The sequence below is a fragment of the Neodiprion pinetum genome, chromosome 3 (assembly GCF_021155775.2).
Source record: "Neodiprion pinetum isolate iyNeoPine1 chromosome 3, iyNeoPine1.2, whole genome shotgun sequence".
Classification (NCBI taxonomy): domain Eukaryota; kingdom Metazoa; phylum Arthropoda; class Insecta; order Hymenoptera; family Diprionidae; genus Neodiprion; species Neodiprion pinetum.
In genome coordinates, this window is record NC_060234.1 from 27,512,443 (window position 1) to 27,536,264 (window position 23,822).

Genomic DNA, 23,822 nt, shown 5'->3' on the forward strand with positions numbered 1-23,822 from the left:
GGATCAATCGCGGGGGAGGATCAGGATAACTATATCGAATTCGTTGCATGACATACTTTCAGAAAAGAAGAAGGAAAAGAAGAAGAAAAAAAAAATATAACTATCCGCCGCTTCGAAATATCTCTATAAAAACTAATTGGGTAGTAAAAATATTCGTTTTCGAGTAGTAAAAGTCCCGACGTAAGAATATGAATCATAATAAACCCGGGGCATCTGAAGAGCGGCACGAGGGTCGAGAGACTCGGGAAGCGAAGGGAGAGTGCTGATGGATCGGCAAATCCTGCAGCCGACGCGAAGATGATATTAAAACGAATTGAATTTCATCTCGGATTAGACGAAACGGCTAACTAGATTTCATTGGTGGGAGGAAAGTGTGAAAGTCGAGGCTGCCGCTGGCTCCTCACCCCCTGCATCATATCGCCCAGCTGCTGTACCAGCTCCGGTCCTTTTACAGAGAAAAAGTACGGGGTGGTTTTCGCACTCGCAGACAGGAATATGAGATGAAATTGGCTTCCTTAGCCATTGACAGCGCGTACAATTCGACATTATCGTCGTCGTTCCTTAATTTCACGTCATTTCAAAGGCATCCCCGCGGTGAGGGCGACGCGGAATGGAGAAAGCGGGAGAGCATTATACGTGTTCTCGTACGCCTCTCGTACCCGGGGCTTCGGAAGCGACAACTTTTAGTTGTTCGGTTCAAGTTAGCCGCTCGACAACACGGCGTAACAGGCACTTGATTAAAGTCCCCACAAAGCCAACCTTATTTTTGTGTAACTCGTCCGGATGCCCGTCCACGTTTATATGAAATTTTCTTTGGTAGTACTCAACAAACTGAAGGGGGGGGGGGGGGGGGGGGGTAATACAGGTGTCGGCGCAAAATAGGACAACCGGGAATCGAGTCAACGGGAGTACAAGAAAATCTGGAGGACCGGTGTATATAGGAACTCGCGAAGTCTAAAGGGGCCATTGTGAGAGGCGAGGCGACGTTCACGGCGCTCAGCGGGTGAGGGTCGGGTATGCCGGATGTATTGTAAGGAAGAAAAGCATATCCCCGGATCGGAACCCGGCGCACCGTACACGTTTCCCGGCGAACAAGGACTCGCCAGCATCCAAGCGCAATTTTGGCCAGGTCTCATCCCCGATGACCGAGCCGAATCCTTTGACTCCAGACTACATCTTTGTCCCGGGCGACAGTTGCGGTCTCTAGGAATGAGCCTCACGATTATCTCCGAGTAAATGTCACCGCCAGACGTTGGATCCAGGCGACGTCGGTACTCCAGTCAATCTCTCGACGCGTGATTCCGTATTGATTTACGGGCTCTGAAACTCTCTCCCTCCCACTCTACCTGTGTCCGCGAAGAAACGCCCATCGGTGTGAGCTGTGCGCTCACTAGCACCGAGGCATCGCGCTTGTTACGAGAGTAGTTTAGGCTTAGGGGTAATAGAGTGCGCAGTCTAGAGGGCTCGATGGAAGAGGACGAGGCCACTACCCTATAAATGGTAACATCTCACCGTTGCAGCGCCAACTTTGCCTTATGCCAAAGCTTCGCAGCCGTGCTCGGTAGAACTTTCACGGCAAGTGTGCACACTTGGCGCGAATTAACTTCCTTACTTGAGCTTGATTGCGTAGGTCGAACCCTCCTCCGGATCCTCCGTGCACTCCAGCCAATAATCTCCTTACTTCGTATCTTACCCCTCTGATTGATTAATCAGTTAATTATTTGTAATCATTCGGGAAACTGATTTTTCATTTTATGGTAATTTTAGTCATCATTTTCATTCCTGGTGCTTTGGAAATGCGAATATTGTTAGAGTCCTCCAATATCTTTCTCTATTTCAAACTTTTCGACTTTTTACAATACACTAACGAGTCGATGACGTTAAGGGTATCTTACGTTTTAATTATAGCTCGGAATCGCGCAGTGATTCAGGTTCACCGGGACCAGAATGGAACCCGTAGAAGAATGGACGAATCCTGTAGGGGAAAAGAGACTCGTGTGCACTGCCACGTGCCACTGCACGTGACTTTCGCATCCTTTCAAGACTCAAGTTACATATTCCATGCCTTCTATAACTTCCGTATTATACGGAATACCAACACAGTTGCCGGCAGATCAGCGTTGGTTACATAATCGAAGCATTCGTATATACTCACTCGATATTTGCACGTTTGAAAACAATTGACTGCTCGAACGGGAATAATTTGAACCAGCGACTCATTCTACTTTCAAAACCTTCCATAGTTCAGATGACGTAAATTCATGAATTATAGGATTAGGACTAGAGACATTAGACCAATTTCATGCTTTATGTTTATTGAGCTACCCTTGGAACAGAATCGTAGACAAGTAGTGTTCCATATGATCAAATTTATATCAGGTAAACTCTGAGATAGGTTTTTTCGTTGGTGTGTGCATCGCGCACGAAAGTGTACGAAAGTTCAGATACTTTCCTCCCATCGATCATTATAAAAGCCTGTTCGTGAATTTTGTAACGTGATTGATCCCAAGCAAGTAATCCTTCGTCCTATCAACCGCGGTGAGAATTTTATTTCAGGGTAAAGTGACGTTCACTTGATCTTAGTCAGAGTTTATCCACATAATGAGGGGCTTTAATGATATCCTTGGAAATGGCAACTCCTACGACTCCATTAGTAATCCGATAAAAAACGCCGATAAATTTGATCCGTCTTTCGAAGGACACTCGATACCGTACAGCCTTTGGCTCCACAGCAGCTTCGAATCATTGTAACGAGTGGAGCGTGTCTTGCGTGTGTGTATTTGCAAGAATATTTGAACAGGCTGAGCTCGAAAGCTTGGTGAGTGAGAGGACTGTGTGCTCAGCACTTGTCGTCGAGCAAGTCTCTGCTAGTTCTCGGTTTATATTATGTCACGTGAAACACTATTTCACCGACACGCAACGCCTCATTGTGAGTCGACGCACAAGACCAAACAATAACCATTCCACCCTGTTTGTCACACTTCAGTACTATGCATTCTTCATCCGTGTAATGTGCTGCGGCGTCTGTGACAAAATTACATCGTTGAAGGGATTGGATCATTCATTCGTTGCGAATGATTTACAGTGGAATGTCCCGTCGGGTATAATCCTTAAGCTGAATTCCCACTGCTACGGAATGTAAAGCGTAAACTCTCTCCACCCGAATACTTGTTCGCACTCAAGGTACATGTGATAAAGTGAATTTTTTATTTCTTTTTCAGGTGAGTACTTTCAATCTTGAGACGTAACGCACCTGCAACCAAGGATGCTGTTTTGAGGAAAGGTTTGTGGTAGTGAGAAAAATTTAAAGATCATCGCGCACCTTTTTCCGACGTGTTAATCGTGACGCATGACGTTTCTATCTAAAACTGAGATAGATCGAACACGATCTGTCGAACGATGGACATCCCCAGGCGGCTTAGTTTCGCTCCGATCCAAGTCTTGGATGATTGATCGTATAATCGACTCCCGATTCTCATCCCCCGAAAAATTTTCAGCATTCCTGATCCCCTGTAACGTAATTGTGCCCAAGGAGAGAAAAGGAAATGGGGGAAGAAGAAGTAATGAAAAACGAAGATAATTAGCGAAGCACCTGCGGTATTCGCTTTGAAAACAATGGCCAAGGCGCGTGCCATTAATTAAGGGACAGGGAGACCGTCGTCGGCAAAGCAGCCCCGATGTTCTTCGGATACACTCTCCGTGACCAACCGCTTCATCCATTATCCCCAGACAAATTTGTTTTCCGATACAAACACAGATAGGAGACGAAATGAAGTACCAACGGGTGTACACGCGGCTCAAACTTTTCGCGATCGTAAAACTGTCGGGGAATGCCTCTCTCTCGAATATTAATGAGTTCATGTGTATATACCGTTCCTCCCTCTCGCGGAATTGGAGTCTCGAGCCCTGCAGCGCCTCGCCACCAGCCCTTCTGGATAATTCTTGTCATTTACGTTTACTCAGTTGAGACTGTCCGAGACTCGAAATAGACGTACAAACTATATTCTCAAATGTTCGGCTTAGCACAAAGCTGCAGAATCCAACGGTCTTTGCAAGGTCTTCGCTATCGCAGCAGCATGAATAGGCTTCATTAGGACATGCCCTAAGGCCCTCGGGTTTTTACGGTTATCGTACAATCGGCAAGACTCTGACAATCTCAAAATTTCAACACGTTCATTCATAGGGTTACTCCAACTGAGAGAATATTGGGCGCCCGGAATATCCGTCTAACTTACCTCCTATACAAGTGTCAGAAATATTGCTGTATTAAATGTTCTTGCTTATAATCAGTCAAAGTGAGTTGTGGTGGAAAGAGACCCTTAAAAAAATTTGTAATTTGAGAGTCATGTAATTTTCTAAGGATGGTTTACACGAAAAACACTTTATCAACTATTTTGACGAACCAGACGAAGACGAAGATTTTTAGCGAACCACTTAGATTACAACGCGGGGATATAATTATGCCAACGTCACAGAAATGGTAGAAACGCTCAAAGCTGTCTCTTTTCAAAGTCGGAAAACATTCGTGATTCTGTTTTTCACGTGAAAAATATTTTTTCCACATACCCCGCGGTGGTAGGTTAGGAAAAAAATATTACAGTGAATGAAAAAAAAACTCGGAAAAAAACGAGATCACTCTCGGCACGAATCGCTCTTTGATCTCGACGTCAACCTTGATATTAGCCGAGGTGCGATGAGACGTCGAGCCTCAAGTCCCGACAACCGCACAAGAGACTCAATCCACGCTCTAAGGAGTTCTTCGCAACCGGGCAAAGTGCCAAGTGTTCATCCTCGCCTCGACGACCTCGACGACCAAAGAGCGGCACTATACACGGTGCGGATATAGAAGAAGTACTGGAACTGCGAAGCTTCAGGTGGCTTGGTCGCGGGCGGCGATGCCAAGGGTGCAAATGTGCGGTGCACTACCCATTCCATTTCCATTCCTCTTTCCTTCTCACACGTGACTCGGTCTCTTTCCGTTTCACCCTCTCGCGGTGCGCACACGAAGAGCCAGGAAAACGGCGAGATCATGGACCGCTTACGGATAGTAAGAGGCAATCACAGGCCTCGCACAAGACCCGGCCGCAGTCGTGGGCTCGTGAGTATTTTAGAGGGCATCACTTATGCAACGCGAGCGGCCCGCGCTTTGCAAAGCGATCCCAGGAGGGCCACACCAAACGGTGAGAGCAGCAACGGAGAACTCTGCCAGCCGTTACGCCGCTGACGGGTTTCAGAGGCACCGCTCCTCGGTGCCGATGGGTTCGTAACGGCTCGGATCAAGGAACACCGACATCCGTGAACCCCGTCCCTGAATACCGAATTCCGAAAACTCAACTTCTGAATATACAATGACTTACTCCCGCTTACTCACGTATGCATAATTAGATAACCGTGTACTCGCGTAATTGCACCTGTTGAATATCGCCTAATATTCCTCTGCGTAGACCTGGTACACAAGTCTAATCTGATGACTAGATTCAAATCACTGTCCTTTCACGTTGATAGCTTCGTCGACACTTTATTTTTTCGATCGGAGTGTCTTCGTAAATTTTTTCAAAATCTGAGAATTTTGATGTGTTGGTTAAACAGGCAAATATTACTTATATTACAAGTCTCGTTTTCGAGATTACATCGCAGTACCGGCTACTTTCACACGCCAGTGTCACGAATATTCAGAGCTTAACAAAAAAGCACCGCCGGGTCCCCATGGCGAAGCGGTACATAATCATGATACTTGTGTGCAGTCATTGCTTATAGGAACTAGAGTTAAGATGCAAATATTACTGTAAAATGTTCGCAACTTTCCTACGGTCATTTGTTATTTCGTGAAAATGAGCAAGGCATACGTGTCAAGTTCAATAGCCGTTTTTAAAAACTCTTCGCTTCGATTTTGAAAAATATAGTTATAAATGTAAGCTACTATCTACTCCTAGTATCATACCTCAGAGTATTGGTAAACTAGAAACGTATTGTCAATTAAAAATCCTGCATGTCGTTCTCGAATATAGGTCGATTCGCAAGGAAATATACTCCAACGATGTAAAAGCGACTATAGATGTGACGCAAAACACTTTGGCGTGTGTTTATTGCATCTAATCAAGATTGGTCTAAAAATTTCATTTCTAGTGGAGCAGGTTAGCTAAATATTTGGCAAATTCCGGATCCGAATGAGCATTACCGGGGAAACTATCGGAGCTGAAAAAAACCGTGAGTATAGGGAGTCTTGCTCGACGTTTGCGGTGGGTACGGACGAAGCCGATGTGTGCCTGTTTCCTCTCACCGTAATATATTAAAGAGACCAACGTGAAGCGATACTGCGGGAGAAAATGTGTTTGTGACGTGATACTAGGTTGACCCATTTTTCCCTCCGACATGCGCGACCTGTAAGACAGGCAAAACAGCGTACTTTTCACTCAGCGGACTCGGGAGACACATCTCACCGCCCGCCTTCGCGAAGGATGATGTTCTCCGACGACGTACAACGTAAACGTGATGTACATATTATACCTGTACGGAGAAACGGAACATATGATAACGGCTAGAAGTGGAAAAGAGCAAACATAGTCAGGTATCTGCATTCACTATAGATCAGTAGGTGTGAGAAACTTGAGGCCCGTGATCGTTAAGTGATATAATGCGGTCGATGACGTCAGTATCGCAGTGATAAGCTGTACCCAGATTGAAATTGCCGCGAACAGAAGGTTGTCAACGGGATTAGGGATTCTGGCGAGTGAGTCATTTTCATTAAACTACTCTGAAATTGAAGTCAAAGTCGAACACGGAGCAGCATCAGCTCGAGAACGAAGAACGGGAAACTCGAAACTGAGCTAAACTACTTCCACTACTACTTTAGACTCGTGGTTTACCGTGATTTCAGCTTGTTCCAAGCGGTTTAGGAAGTTCCATCGTAGACCATCGTTACTTCCATCGCACCATCTATCTCTACCGAACGTGTTCCTCTTTCGGGAAAGATAGCTTGCCGAAGGGTTTTAAGGGGCAAAGGTCCCGGGGTGGGCCGGGTTTCCCGGGATTAGGAAGAGTGTGCTGACCAGGATGACAAACATTGAAACGAGTCTTCCGTGGCTGCCGTGATCCCCGGTCGAAATGACCATTGTAACTAATCCACTGAGTTTGGTGGAATCATTCGAAGGTCCGGATCGTCTTCCACGTTTCTGCCTATAATTCCTCGAACAGCTCTGGTAATATCCGTAATCATTCTTCGTGTCTTATAAGCCATGTCTTCTTGCGACGTAACCACGTCTTCGTCTTCGTGCAAACAGATCGAATTCCAAAGGATATCGAATACTGTTCTCCAGTTTCACCTTCGCGTCTGCATGCATATTTCATTCGATTGAACCCTGATGAGGACGAGGTATAACAACAGCATGATGGGAATGTGACGGATATTTTGGTAGTAACAAGAGTGTTTTATATTAAAGGAAAAAAATTGTATTGGAATTCTCGAGAAATTGCCCTCGAGGCAAATATCTTCGAAATTGAACCCGTATGAACTTGAAGTACGTTCAAGTGGTGATATATTGGTTCTTGCTAGTCCCCCGCCGGCTCCACTCACTCGGATGATTCGCCCCTGTATGGATGCCTCGTATAATTAAATGGGAACAATTTACCTCACTGGCTCCGCGGGGAGTCGACGAGAAACGAACGGCCCTGCAGCGTGCTGCTGCCATTCGAGGGCTAATAAATGCCGAATAGCTTCGCATTTAGCGGTTAGACTCTGAAATACCGGCAGACTCTGAACATGTTAGCCTTCTTTAACTCTCCGTTTCTCCCGCCGGTGCTTGCGGCGTGTCTCAGTTCCACTTTCCTCCAAAATTCCACCGAGTTATAACACAAGCAAGGGGTTGCCCAGGAGTAATTACGAATCGGGGGCTCGTTGAGGAGTTTCCGCTTATTGCTACCGGATTATAACTGGAGCAGCGCTTTACACGTGTTCCGTATAACGAGCGAACGGCGCGGCGCGATTCTTCGCACCTTTGTCGTTAACGAACAGTTAACCCTCGAAGTCGTTTTCCCGCAATGATTTTCCACCCCGCGTTGTGTCGTTCGCGGGGAAAGAACGCACTGTTCCTGAATCCCCGGATTCGAGGAAACGCGATAAAAATTCTCTACCCTTTGCTCCTACCCTTGTATAAATACACTCGGATGCCGGGTCGGGGGGCCGAAGACGACATCGTTTTGTTTTACATTCACGATGCCGCGTTTCCACGTACACGACGTTTCTTATCGGTTAATAGTTACTACGGAAAATAACTACCTGGCCACATGCTTCTCGAGATGCTGCGGCACACGCTCCTCGGTTATATGGAACTACCCATCCCTGCATCGCCGAGTTCTCGCATTCGCTAACGAGTGAATGTTGCGGAGAAGTAACGCAAGGAAGCCGAAGAGGAACAGTCGGAGATACAAAAGCAATTTTATTATGCCACCGGCGAGTTGATGTACCTGCAGACGTATGAAGCAGCCGAGCTTCACCCCCGCCTTGTGAAGCCGTACCACATAAAAGAAGGAACGGCATGATTGAACTATAATGACGGCAGCCTTGACGGTTTTCAGCCGAGTATAATGACAGCTACGATCGCATATTATATGTGTACAGACAAAAGGAAAGTGGAATAAGAAAAAACGGAAAATGGAGAGGAGGAGATAAAAAACGAGAGTGAAAAATACATATACTGACAAGAACCCGGCTGTACAAAAATTATTGGTGCCACTCAAACGATCTCTTCAAACGTGAACGACGAGAAAATAAAGCTGTTTGAATTTCTCATGTCTGTATTTTCTGCCCTTTGAATAGTAGGCACATACATACAACATGCTGAGTATCGCCGGTACAGAGACGGAAGAAAGAACGTGTTTTCCGAACGGTTGTGCCATGTAGAAAGCAGCCCAAGAAATCATAGAGCGAGATATTTTTTACTTTCTCGTATAGAGAAACGTGAGTTCTTTATCGTTCAAACCAGAAAACTCACCGAGCTCTTTCGATGGATACGTAACGACAAAGTACGTTGTACAAATTGGCATCAAAGCTCGTTAACTCACCTACGAACGTTTCTTCTACTCCGTACGTCGTGCAGCTTGTTCATTATACATTTCACCCATACGGTACCTTTACGGTGAACGCTATCGAACGACCTCGTAGACGTGTTGCCGACTCGTGTACGTTTTTAAAAAATTCCTGTAGAGAGCGTACTTCGAAAGTAATTTAAAAAAAATTCGATTCGGTCTCCATTAAATTGATTTATGTAAATGTTATTCGGGATCGAAGACGTCAATGTTTTCATCGTGTCTACGATTATGTGGTACTTTTTTGACAGATCCTATAACTTTAATTATAGATAATTCAAGTGGATTATTGTTTCTTTAAAATCGTTTTCTAAAAATTGTTTAGCGAGTTTCTTCTTCGTTTGCTTTTTTTCCAGGTAAAAAACAATAAATCCTATTATAGGTTGATTATGAATAAAGAATCCGAGGATGGTATTTGACTGTCAGATTGTGAAATTCCATTTTAATTTGTGATTTCCTTAATTTATTACAATAACGGAACGATAACAATTGAATTGTTCACCGCTTCACAAGTGCTTCGCTGTTAAGAAATCTGGTAAAAATTTTTAAAATTAATGATTCCTTATTGTTGTTTGGACACTTTTGACGAATGGGTCAAGCCCCATTTTAATTTCTTAATCTAATAAATACGCTACGAGTCTTGATTTTTCTTCCATCAGCCTGCGATTATACGACTATCGACGAAAAGCAGCCCTCGTACTTCTCACATGTCAGTGTTTAAAATATTGTCACATCGGGCTGTCTCGTATTATTCCCCAGATCAAATAAAGTGCCAGTGTTATCATCGTACAGACACTGAGCACTCGGTAGCTGCACATATTTCAGTCGATCCTTATCGAGAGGGTGTTTACATGGCGTAAACTGCCATCGGAAACATGCCGTCCACGCGGATTGCAGCTCGATTAATTCCCAATAACCGGCCGTTGTAATGACCGGTGGACAGTACAACTTTATACCAGCAATCACAGATCAATTTTACAAAAAATCCCTGCCGGGGAAAAAATATCACACACTGTATCAAGTACCGGAAAGTTGTTTTTTTTTTTTTTTCGTTTCTCAATTTCGTAGCGAACGCGACGAGCGCCGTGCATAAAACGCGTGGAGATTTTCGGCATAGATTTAAGCTGTAATCGAAAGCAAACCCTGCGTCGTGACCTGCAGTGCCGCTCTTTGTATACATTTCACTTATCTCATCCCAGCTCTCACGGGGGAGGCAAGCTTCGACCCTGCTTTGGACTTAGGACCAGTGAAATTCTCTGTAAGAAATCCCACAAATCCCTTAGCTGATCTCCGATCGATACCGCAGTGAGCTCTCTTCGCGATGGTCGATGTGTCGCGTGTAAGGGGTGGATAGGTGCTCTGCCGGGTTTGGGCCTGCTCGAAGTGCAGGTATGGGAAGATATAGGAAGCGGAAAATGGCAAATGGAAAATAGAATGTTTTATTTAAGAATCGAGTAAACTACTTTCGCTCTCGACGGTTCGCTGGTGCTACAGGATACTTCTTCCTCCAAGGCACGTAGAGGTCGATTTTCGTCCGCCATTGACGCCCCCCGCTTTTCCTTCAACGACCACACCTACTTCCTTTGACGATTTCTATATGTGTGCGCGTTACACACTCGAAGTATGAAAAGATCTTGTGTATTTTATAAAAACGTCGCTTTCACTTTTCCCTGCTATTTCCCCCACTCGACCTCTTTACGCCACACCCTCCACACCCCTGTGTTTCGATCTTTGCAAATTTCTCGAAAGTACCGTAATTCCGCTCAAGTCAGGCAAGCCGCACTCTTTTTAAGTTGGCGGTCTTCCATAGCAACCTGTAGCTCGATGAAACTGGAGGAACGACGGAAGAGGATTGTTGGCGTGTTACGCGGCCTTCGTCCCGCTTATACCCGACCACTCGGGAACGGCGAGTGCCCCTCGAGCCTCCTCGCAACACGCAACACTCAACTTAATGAGCGAGCGATACAGATCCACCCCCTGAAACCGTCGCGGGGTGAACGAAAGGCACGCGGGTCTGGCATCACCTTTATCCGCTGTACGTTTGTGTTATCAGGTACACCAACGTAACGTATGCATCAGGGTGGTCCTCGATGAGATAATTTTTGAATTGCGACTGTTCCACCCCCCAAATCGACACCAAATAATTCAGCAATGGTTCTCTCATCTTCTCATATTTTTATGTCAACTCTAATCCGTCCCGCCAAAGAGTTGGTTTCCCCATTTATCTCTTTTCAAAGAAACAGTCAATCGGCCTAACGGATTTCGATGAATTTTCTAGGAGAGTTTGGAATTTTGAAATGACGATTCCAACATGGTGGAAAAACATCCCAAAAGACACTTGATATTGCCAAATTAAGTCCGTTATTTTCAATTTCAATCATTTGAGTCTAGATTCATAATTAGCGATCCAAGAAACCCCCCTACATCAAATTTCATCAAAATCCATTTGACAAATTTACTGTTTTCTTGAAAAGGGTTAAATGAAAAAATCAACTTTCTGGTGGCACGCGTTGAAGTTAAGATAAGAATCTGAAAAAATGATGGAATTATTTTTGAATTATGTGGAATCGATTTAGGGAGGGGGGGGTAAGATATTCGAAATGCAAACTCACTTTTTTAAGAATCACCTTAGTATACATGTATACCTAATAATACACACATTACACCCACCCCAAACAAAGCCTCGATTGCGCATCGCGAGAGTAGGTAAGTAATTTCATCAATCAGGGATTATATTTGGTCTGATGGCTACCATGAATTTCAAATAAGATATTGATATTTGTTCGTATCAAGTCCTTGACACGTCGGTATTCGATTATTCAGATATTTGGATCCAAATAAAATTGCGGAATAAACATTCCAATGCTGCAGATGAATTTAATCGAATTGAATTTAATTGGAATACTGTCACAATGATGCGGGAAAGAATGCAGCCCCCAATGCATTCCATTTTCAAAGGCCTGCGGTCATTTATTATAATTAACAACTTGAGAGAGGTAGATTTGAAGGTATTGTACAATATTTATGATTGTATCTGTTTCATTTTTCAATGCCAGAAGCATATCACTCAATTAATTCCATGCGTTACATGTGTCATGTAACCACTACAAGTAGAAGAATACAAGAATGTGCTCTCGCAAACGGATGAGATCAGGAGATTAGGGTGGAAAATTCAATAACGAGCAAAATAATCCAGGTTTAATTAATGAAAATTAAACGGCGCCGGCTTAATTGCAAGGCAAATGACGATAAGGCAGTGAGATTAACTCGTCGCCGAGGATTGATCCAGCTTGTACGAGATCACGTAATCGAGTGTCATATGAATAGCGCGTATAACTGACGTGCACGGCGCGGTTCCCTCGACGTTAATTAGCCAAGAGTGTGGAATCGAAATGGCTGCGACACGGGTAGTCTTCGCAATGTATCGAGTCGTAATCCAGCATTCAATTTCAGTTACAAGACTTCGTATACGTCGATATCCTTGAGCACATAAGTATATATTATACGTGACATAACTTAAGCGAGTGCATACAACGTGGGGTAACATTGATTAGTAATTACCGCACGTACGATCGCGATGTAGTCGCGGGATATAGGCGTGGATGCCTCGGTTGGTATATGGACCACTTGTTGGCTCGCCGGCGTCGTGCTTCGAATGCGAATCCGATGTCTTTCGACGACAGGCTGCCGTTCGCACGAGCTGCGTAATTCCACCAAGACCTAGAATTTTTTTCATTCAAATTCCAGCCACAGTCAAGGTTCGTCAACCTCGACCTTAGCGGCTGTCTTCACGAGGTACCTTGTATTAGACTCTGTCTTATCCGTTGATACACGAATTATTGGGATAGCAAAAAAGCGGAAGCTTGAGAAAAAGGTAGAACCGAATATCAGACCTCGAATGACCTTTCGGTCAAAGTGGCGGATGCGTGATCTATGAAAAGGAAGGAGGAGGCTCCTCGAACCCCATCCTAACTCGCTCATTCAACGATATCCGGGGTCGAGGTGGGAAAGGAAGGAAGGAAGGAAGGAATGAAGGACGGAAGGGGTGCGAGGCTGGTCGTTTAAATCCCTTACATATAAAGGTAAATTCGAGAAGGTGAGGTTATCATGCGTATAGAGAAGACGAGAAGAAGGGAAACGATGACTCATTCCGTCCTACGGAAGCAATTTATCAGCGCTAGAGCGTCGGGCGGCGGGGCCGGGCGTCGCGACGCCTCGCGTCGGTCGAACTTGCGGATGGCATCGCAGTGCCGGGCTGTAGAGCCGCGCCTCGACGCCTCCTAAAGAAACACTTTACGAATGCAACAGGCGATATGAAACTAACTACGGTAGGCCTATACGATGTAGCAACTGGTGGTTGCACCGCGGTAAACGGGCACTGAGAACCGCCTTGCATCGGTTAGAAACGTTCGTTCTCAAACAGGTTGAGGGAAAAGCCAAGGATAACCGAGAGCCGCCTTGGCCCGAAGCCAAGGCGACCCCAGCCGCTCATCGTGTCAAACGAAACCACAGTGACTCGGCTTTTACCCACGGTCAAAACGAAACCATTTCACATCTCATCGTCAGGTGAAATCCAAAGAGTAACAAAATTTCGAAAGAATCTCGCCGTGATTTCGATACTTAGATATAGACTTAGATATCGTTGTTACATTAAAGAACAAATTTTACGTGGAGCTTTTTGCCAGAAGCTTTGAAGATGTCTCAAGAAAATCAGTGTATGATCTCTTAAAAGTTGTCTCGAGTGAAAATAGTGAGGGGAATTTTTAAGGAGGTTAACGAACGATGAGCATGACGGAACGTGTTTCGTTTCGAAACGTTAAATACAACGGTGACTCGACGGAATTGTCAATTATTTTTTTAACTGAATAACCTCCGGCTATGACTAACTAAATAGTTACTTTATTATACGTACATGGCAATATTGGGAAAGTTGAGTGATGCATAGAGGCACATAGTGATGTAAAGAGCGAGAGAGAGAGGGAGAAATGACTTTATTTCGAGTTCTAGGACACTTCGATGCCCTAAGGACTATGCAACCTATACGCAGCTGAAATAGGTACACAAAAAAAAATAACAACATAAAAAGAAACTATAAAATATGTAAGAATAAAAATGAAAGATAAGAATAAGATGAGAGAGGGAGATGTATATGTGTTTGAGGCGAGAACGAGAGATGTTTGAGAGGCGAATATCTGGGCAGGTTATACCTCCGACGAAAAAGACATCGAGAATAAAGCAGAGTAAACGGACCATAACCCTGCAGAGGAGTCCCAAGCCGGTTTTTACTACGAAAGCTTTCCGTCGTGCATCCATAAATGATGCAGCCGTCCGGTCGCCGGTCCTTCCGCCAACTCACTACTCGGGCTCTGCACACCCGGTAGTGGGACATCCTGCGGCCAGTGTCAAGGTGACTGAATAATGCAAGTCCGTAAGGACATCTTGAACATCCAATCCACCGTTATCTGTATACCTGGTCTTCCGCGAATAGCGAATCACTATGCGCGTGGTTTACTGATTTCGCATCTCGGACCCGGGGGAGCAGCTTATAGCAGGGAAAATGCCACATTAAAGCGTCATATATCCGTGTCCTATTCTCTTTGGGCTAATTCGACAGGAAAGTTAAAAGTGTAGAAAAGTTTTTCAAATATCAATGCTTTTAGTCGAGAATAACATACTGTTTAGAACGCAATAAATTAAACATCGGTGGTCCGTGCAATTGTTGAGTAGAAATATCGATGCACTTTTGTTGCACAGTTTATTTTCTTTTGCGTACTTATTTATTATTTTTGTATTGTTCTATCGCAGAAACGTATTTTTCTAAATTGCAATCTAGACTGAAAGTGGCTGGCTATCGATCTGGTCCAAGTAGTTTGAATTAATAAAGATGTAGTCTAACCGAAACTGCAGAAAAGTGTTATTTATTGCTTAAGATCTTCGCGGAAAATTTTCATTCCGTTTGGAATTACAAAGAAAATACGTGTGCTTCAGTTATACGCATATTTACACGATGTGTATATTTTCGACAGGATATTGTAAGTAATATACTCATGCGAAATATGCTACATAAAAACTTGTTTCATTTTCATTTCGTGAACGGTGGTTAAACACCCGAAGGCTATGAAATCTTTCCTGCACGCTCCTGGAATCCCGAAAATATTGTATCTTGCTGTCGAGGCGAGCGAAGATGCGGAGAGAGCGAGAGGGAGAGAAAAAAAAATTCACCCGCCCACGCTCTGTGTGTCCGCGCGTTATTCTATCTACTCGATATCCTACGACCTCGTTCCGAATTTTTTTTATTATTGTATAAATTCGATTTTTTACCTCGCCGCGAAGCCCCGGGCGACGCACGGGGTATCGGGAAACCGGATGCGCTTCTTCGCGGTCCAAACCAATAAAGAGGAAAATGAAGCAATGAAATTTCATGAAATACAGTCCGACCTGCAGGCGTGCTTTGATGCCCAAGAAGAACGCGTCACGCGCACTTTCGCAGATTATACCTACGTCGATTCGCGTCGGTTTTAATACGACTGTGCACTTCCGCCGCCGCCACCGCCTTTCTGGGAGAGAATCCTCTATTCCCGCAAGTAAGCTTCAGCCCTCGAGATTCGATCAAAACTCTCTTCATCCCCCCAACCTTCTTCCCCTCGGTCTTCGGGTAACAATGCGCGACGGGCGAACGCGGATGCGCGAAACTGGCGAGAGCCGCATGGATCGGGTGAATGTGGAGGCGACGGCGGAGGCGGAGGTGTTGAAAAGCCGTATGTGTGCCGCTTGAAGTAATTTGCGGGTAGAGCGATGCGTGAGTTTGACAGCTGTCGGGCGTCACAAAAGTAGTTAGAGTTAGCAGCCATGTTTTTCGCACTGAAAACCCAGCGCTGCCTGAGCCGTTTCTCGCCTACAATCCAAGCGCGGGAATCCCCGACGTTTGTAATCGGTGCCACTTGATTTTTAATCAAATTAGTTGTAACGCCACGTCGCAGTGCGTGGCAGCTTTCCGTCCGCCCGCGCTCGACATTCGAAATTCCTCGACAGCCGCGTCCAAATTCATCACCCTGCACGGAAGGGTTTGCTTTTTCAATTTTCACCCCTTTTTACCCTCGCGTGTATAAAATTTTCGTTTTATTTCCATTTCTCACGTTTCTTTCGCCTTCTTTTTCATCAACGCAACCCTCCCACACCGCGCGAGACGTACGGAAATCCAAAAGACGGATTCCGAGAGCACCGCATTTGTACACATACGAACGATTCAAGAAGTATTAATAGCCGCGCCAGCGCTGCTTCGGGATCCCTGCCAGCGACCGGGTTGACCGGGGGCGACGATGGTGGCGAGGGCGAACCCATCCCCGGGCCCCGTGGGTGTTCTATACCTAAAATATTCAGCGAATGTATCGATTCCTGAGTAGGTATTCGCGATAGGAACCCAAGGAATTTAATAATCCAACATCGGAAACTTTCTACGGGCCCTTCTTTACCCGCCCATCCATATACCTGCTCCGCTAAGTCGTCTGCCTATCGATGGATAATCTAATCGAACGTAAGAAATTGGATACTGCCTGAGCGCCCGGTGCCACTGCCGTTTTCTTGTCTCGATTAACTTTTGTCCAACGTTCTTGGATGAAATTAAACTAATGATCATCGTCTGCAGGCTTCGATCCACCGCCGCGTCTTCTTTCCTCTTTACTCCGTCTAATGTTCGCCAAAAAATGTTCTCACACTGTTCGCGCTTCGACACTTATTCAAGAAAATTATTAGTATTTCTTGATTACAGTAAAAGAGCGAGGAAATGGAATTTCTATAGAAGGAAGGATGAAATCTGTGGCAAGCATAGGTTATACTTACATTCAGTAATAATTCGAGGCTGATTACATTTTCTTATTGTAACATAGACAACATCGGAAAATAAAGATGAATAGGAGAGATTTTAGCTTTCACATCGATATCTCGAATATTAAATGGCGGAATCACGCAATCCTTAAATTTTTACCGGCTGTATTCGCTTGTGCAGTTAAAAGCGGAAATTTTTTTATCAACGAACACTTTTTGATTGCTTGATTTATCTGACAAATAGTAATGTCCTCATAAAATTGAAGCAGGTCACTGTTTTCGCTATTAAAGCCTCCCAACGTTTTATATGTGTATACATCGAATATTAGTTTTATAATGTGGAGGATACATTTTACGGCAGCAAGCCATACGGTGATAAAATTTTATTGCTCTTCGTTGCAATTAATAAGAAAAATAAGGAATGTGTACCTGGATATGAAAAAAGTAAACACAAATATTGGCGATCATTCTCCGCATTGTTATTACACGTGAATCCGTTCATTGCGTCGTTTTTCTTGAGTGATTCCTTTGCAGATCACCGCACAATGGAAAGTTCTTACACGCTAATATTTGTCAATTAGAACTTGGAATAGCCGCCATAGTTACCTACCAAAGAAAGTTTGAATCCGTACTTATCGTCAAATTGGATGTTATGAAGCAATAAAGGAATATTGGTACTTCAGGTGGATTGGTCGGTCAGCTTGAGCTTACTTCTGATCTTGAGAAGGGCATCCTCCACTTGTCCCTTCAAATCAATCCGTCCCTCGCCCTGATATCGTGTTTGCAAGAGATCGGAATCGGCAACTAGTCAGTAGCTCCAACTCTATGGATTGTGTGTATATTCCACTTTACAGTCTCTGTTTCAAGTCGTTCTGCAGAGACTACTTGACAAGTCCTCGAGCTGTGGGGTACCTGCTTATACCTATATTCCCTCCGCAACTGCCTTCGAAGCTGGTGCTACGACTAAAGCCGTTGCCAACCAACAGATGACCTCAACCTGTTTCCACGCACACATGTGTAATATACATATATGCCTGTATATGCAGACGGCGGCCGCCCGCGAACGCAATGAAAATGCCTATACATTTTGTGCGAAGCCCCGGGGTGACGGTTAATCCATACAACGCACGTTTTGGAATTCGATGTTGAAACCAGAAGACGTGGAAGCCTTGCTGATTTGAACTGAATGAGGTAAACTGAAAAGTTTCTTCGAAAGTGAATTCCAATGTGAGCCAATTTCGTAGTTCCATAATGTTCTGGGTTCACCGAGGGGTTGACCATGGCGTAATGGAGCGTGCACTTCATCTCAGGAATTCGGACTCCAAATGTCCTCGCGGCGAAGCCTCACTTAACTTCGGTTACGCCAATCTCCGAAAGACTTTGAAGGGTTCAGTTCAAAGTTTCGTTTACGTAGAATCTCATCAGTACGCGAACGGTTCGTGAATTTATTAACGATTCTAGTTTTTGAAGGCTTCCCAGATAAATTTTCCCATTGCCTAAGAAAATTTTTATCGTAATTACTTACAACGTATAGAATCCATTCGGAGGTTCGACCTTTTGGATTGACGAGATTCGATACACCGATCAACCTGAACTCTTCAAATGACTCGACCTGATTTCAGGTGAAGTGACTCGAAATGCTTCTGCTCGCCTTGAATTTTTCTTGTTTTTTCGTAATTACTCACACTATATAGGATCCATTCAAAGTTTTAACCCTTCGGATTGACGAGATTCCTTACACTGGTCAACCCGAACCCTTCCAATGGCTTGACCTAATTTCACATGACGTGACTTGAAATGCCGCCACATAAGTTAAGGCGAACTGAAAGAAAAAAGAAAAAACTTTTCACCGACTGTACGCTCGACTTGAAAAGCTGTTAACCCTTTGGGGATCACGTACAATTATTTCGAGGTTCAGAGCAAGGGAATCGATGGTGAAACTCTCGGGTTTACCCCCGCAGGCGAATTGTGAACGTGCGTCTTACTCCTTACGCAAGATTTTCACGTAGTGGTCCAATATAACGCCGATTCCTTGGCCACTGCGTATCCGACTTTAGCTTTGTCACGACGCAACGCGTACTGCGGTGCCCTGCAAGGCACAGTCACGACTATAACTAACGGTTAGGGTTGTTAGGAGGCCGAAACTCGTGAAAATCGTACGGAAAAGGGCGAAATAGTCGGGACACAGACTCGCTGCCAGTTTGGATTAAAGTGTAATTTTGGCGTCGGCTTACGTGTCGCGTAATTGCGTTGTTACCCACCCTCAACACGCGCATGTGAGCGCAGACTAAGGGTTTTAGAGAGAATTTGTGTAGTTGGATTGAAGGCAAAGTTAGTGCTAGGTGTTTCCACTCCCGTGTCATCACCTACCTCCCGCCAAAATTAATTTCAACTCCTACGCGTAACGGCCTGCATCCGACATCTTGCACCGAGCACCTACAAATCGGCTCAGGATGATCGGGACCGGGTGCGAACGTGCGTCTACACCATTTCGTTTTTCGTGAATAATTTTACCCTGATATTCTGAGCAAACTTTGACACGATGCCTCGAGCAGAGGGGACGTATAGACCGAGCCCAATCCTGGACGCCGCTGTGGTCGTGTGTCGTTCATTTTGGCACCCCGCGGGGCACTGCGCCCCAGCCGAAAGGCTGGGGTGTGTTATGGGAAGGATTTCGCGGAGGCTGGTACAGGCTACAGATCTCCCGGTTCGAGCCTCGAAGCACGTATCACATTATTGCTGAGCGGATATACTCCGGTACCAGCTCTTTCCACCCTCTTGAACCGTCAGCCGATACTGTCCTCATCTGACCTCGATCTCCATGATCCAAGTTTCTAGACGTCTCACCAGAGTAATTAATTCTCTCGACGAAATCGCTCTTTGCAGACGATCGTCAAATCTCGGAACGGCGGTTTGGATCATCGGCGCCATCGACGATTATGCCGGGTCTCATGAAGGGCACACGGCTTGCCGGAGGAGGAAAGGGGTATCAGCGGACAATACTCGGTGATAAACTTTATAGAACAAAGTTGACTGTTATGGCTTGCTATTAGGAGAGTCTCGGTAAAACGGGCCGATGAATAATTGGCAGGGCGTGCGATGGCTCGACTCCCCCGCAATACGTTATGCTTCAGACAAATTGCTAGATAATCCACGTTGTATACGGACCACAACCACGGGAGTGGTTTCCCGTTATCTCGGTATCGAACACAGTCTGCTGTTTCAATCCAGCTCGTTTTCATCTCCGCGTTGCATTCGGTGTATAGACTGGTGATTCTCTCACAGCTCTTTAAAACGGTTTATTACTCATATCCGAGTTCCACTACAGCCTTGCTCTCAAGGAAAATACCAGGATTCAATGCCATCAGGGACTCGACATATTCTCCATGCATGTTAGGCGAAACGTTCTCCACTTCCGCACCTCGTTCAATGAAATCCCAATGCTATTACTCTCACTTTTCACAACCCTTTGTCTGATAACTACCAAATTGTTCACTGAGGTGATGAGTATCTGTTACACTTTCTTTCATCTGTCAAATAGATGAATATACCAACCAACGCACCGACGTAATTTGAACATGGAAAAGCAGTACGCAGTAGCAATCGCGCACTGAAGTCTTTCGGTTGGTCTAAATCCAGACAATCTATACCCAAAGTGCGGTGAAAGGGTGATTCCCATTCGATGGATCTAATATATCTCGAGAATCACTCACAGTCTTGAACCGGCGGTAGCGGAAGCGGTGGTCGTAGGTTCCCAACGCTGGTCTCGTAACCGTGGTGCCGGCGATGGTGATGGCTGGTGAGGTATTAAGGAATTGAATTCAGAGGCGTTGAGGCTATCGTTCGACTCGGTAGGCTATCGCTCATGGCATGGCTCGGTGAGCGGCCCCCTGCCGCCGCTGTAACCCGCCCCACGCCGGCCACAGGAGCATCACAGCGTGGCCGGACTCTCTGCGAGCCTCTTGCGCGAACCGGCCATCCATCACATCGTCATTACGGCCCCTATACGCCCGGCATCCTGTTCCAGGTTTCGCGTGCTCAGTGAGCCGAGGAAAGCTAGTTAGCGAGCGCCTTCCTACTGCCTGGAATGAGTTTGCAACTTGTTGACGAGGAGAAGTAGGTACATATCTGTACCCATACCCAACGAAGGAATTATGCCGCCGAGCTGCTGCGAAAACGCGTCGCCGCGACGCATCTCGGACACATTGCACGGGGGAAATACACCGAGCGGAGGAGATAAATTGGAGTATCACCGGGGCTGCCGCCTAATGCGATCTTTCATCTCAACTTAAGTCGAACGCACGTTATAACGAACCGGGTCACAAAAAAATGGAATATAAGATTCCGAGATTACATTCTACCCAGACGAATTGTACACCGCGCCGTGGAGCGAAATTACCTGCACCCTTGGGGGCTGTAGATTATATTATAACGTGGACTTTTACTTAACAAAATCACGATTGCAGTAGTCTCAAGAGCCCCAGGGTATCCGTTACGATAGTCCATGGTTATATTTTCATCCCGCGACGTGGTAACTGGTCCTCGTGGTGTAGAGACGCCCGAACGGCTAGCTGGTCCTCGGCAGTTTGCAGGAAAGGTTTAGGAACCCCCGTGAAAGAGAGAAGTATTATTATCGGGGGAAATCTGGGGCTATCCAGAGCCGTACAGACGAGCCATCTAGGGCTATCCGAAGGTCTCCCCGGAGACAACAGATCGGTCACGTCCGGCTAAAAAGAGTCCGGGGAAAGTTTTCTACGCGCGTTACTTCAGCAGAGTCGGAGCCGTGTGTTCGGTAAAGGAGTCTTGACGAAACACGATATGAAGCACCGAAGGATCCTCTTCATCGATGGGGTGTAAATCACTGATCGGTGCTCCCGAAAATACTCCCCGCTTTTCTCCGCAAACTATATATTTTCTTGTTGTCTCTGGTTACGACATGGTCGGGCGATATGGCAAAAAATCGAAACCTGCATGAGTCAAAGAAGAAAAGGACTACGCACTGTGAGAAGTTCACAACTAGTGAATTCCCGTGCTTCTTCGCCACATCGAGAAGAACGGTGTCAAGGGGGTACAAGGAAACCGAAGGTCTGGTCATTCCGACTTGCGCCAAGCCTACTGCCCGCTATCATTCTTCATCCCCGAGAAGATAACCGCCCAGAACTAAAGGTACTCGTGATGTATGGCCCTGCAGCTTTCCTACCAGAAGAAAAAGCACGAGTGTCGCGGTGTGTGTAATACATAGACCGAATAGATGTTGGAACAAAGATGCTCACTGCGTTTCCGGTGGAACAATCGGGAAGCGGGGAAATATGCAATAAAACGGGTATCGGAGCGAGGCTGGAACGCGAAAACAGAGCTTGAAACGAAGTGATGTTCTGACTTATGCAAATTGTTCGAACCTGGTATGGATTTTGACGTCATGGGCTGTATTGCAGGGGCAAAAGGTAGAACGCCTTGAACTTCGACTCGTGCCACAGGGGTTGAGAATCTTACACGAGCCGAGTTGAACGTGTATTTTTGTAAATGCCGCGTGTGTTCACCTGTCCCTTAATCCGACACAATTTCACGTCGAATACCAATAATATTCAGTTTCAACGCGTCGAGAAAGACTCCCTCGCGAGCAGCAAATCGGTATATCATATAACGTAATACATGTAAGAGGTATCGGATTGATTGTTACGGTTGAGTTGTTAATTTGCGAAACAAAGCGTATTTTTTTTGGTATTGGGTATCTTTTTCGTTGGATTTCCACGATACACAGTGCCTGTTACAACGTCTGCACGTGATCCCCTTCTATCGTGCCGCGAAATGTATAGCCTAAATAATAAGCGTTGTACAATATGTATGTAGCGTGTGAGTTTAATGCACGGACGGCCGTCATCGAGCCTGGACTGGAGAGAAGGTTTTTGTAATTAAATTACGGTGTAGAAACGGACACGGCAAGTGATACGTGACTTACAGTAATTGAAACAAATGAGCAGAAACCCTGTCATGCGTGCGGGCATTTTACCGTAAACGTTGTGTGAGAGCCGACTGTTTGCTATATGTATATCAACTACCAATAATTGCCGCAACCTTCCTTCCTCTGCATTCAGAGATAAAATTAGTTGTCATTGGTGGCTTTTGTGTCTCACAAATAACCAGCATGATAGAGTACTTCTACTTTTGTTTTTCGTATAGTTGCAGATACGCCGGATCTTATATGCCAATAAAATCGACACGCTTTATTAAGAATTCTCTCAATTTTACGATTCCTCATTTTTGTCACGTAACCCCCGTTCATTCCGTAATGCGGTTGCTTGGCGCGAATTTACATTCATATATAAATTACGTGGCAGCGTTCTTTGGTGCTTCATCCTTGTCGTGAGATTTCATTTTCTTGAAATTCAGTAAAAGAAAGGGCATGGTACGAGTATGTCGGTTCGGGGTAATGAACTTTACCTGATAATTATCACGAGGTGGTATGCATCGCCTGATAAACATACTGGATATATTATTAACAAGATTATATTAACCTTCAATTTCCTTCGTAACAATGTTAAGCGTACCGTGCTTCAGGTTTGACCATCAAGATATTTTTATCATATTTCTGGTGTTTATTCGCCGGAAGCTGAACGACCCTTGTGTGAGGAAGTTTTGATGCCATCGTGTGAAAACAAGCGGGTAGCTCTGAGGCAGCTACATACCACGCATCACCTTCGCTATCTGGGTCAAATCAATGAAAAAGTCGGGAACAGACGTGATGAGAGGGAAGATAAAACTGGATGTTTTCCCGAAACGCAGTCAAGCCTCGAAATTTTTAGGAAAATATCTTCGATCAAAGAACCGTGCGTTTTGAAACTATGAGTAACGATCACACACCGCGATATCGAACTTCCATTTTCGTGTTAAAGGTGAATATTTCTCTGGTCTTC

At 45.2% G+C, this 23,822-nt stretch overlaps 1 protein-coding gene across 9 annotated transcripts in view; it reads left to right on the forward strand.

The window, feature by feature from the left end:
• The window catches only part of bru3 (bruno 3), a 537,074-nt gene that overhangs the window by 417,999 nt on the left and 95,253 nt on the right, over positions 1-23,822 (forward strand). The window contains exon 1 of one of the 9 annotated variants that reach the window (XM_069134116.1): positions 3,263-3,283. The exons of the other annotated variants lie outside the window; for them this stretch is intronic. The gene's annotated coding sequence lies outside the window, so the exon portion shown is untranslated. Of the gene's footprint in view, positions 1-3,262; positions 3,284-23,822 lie in introns of those variants that run through there. 9 annotated transcript variants of the gene reach the window in all.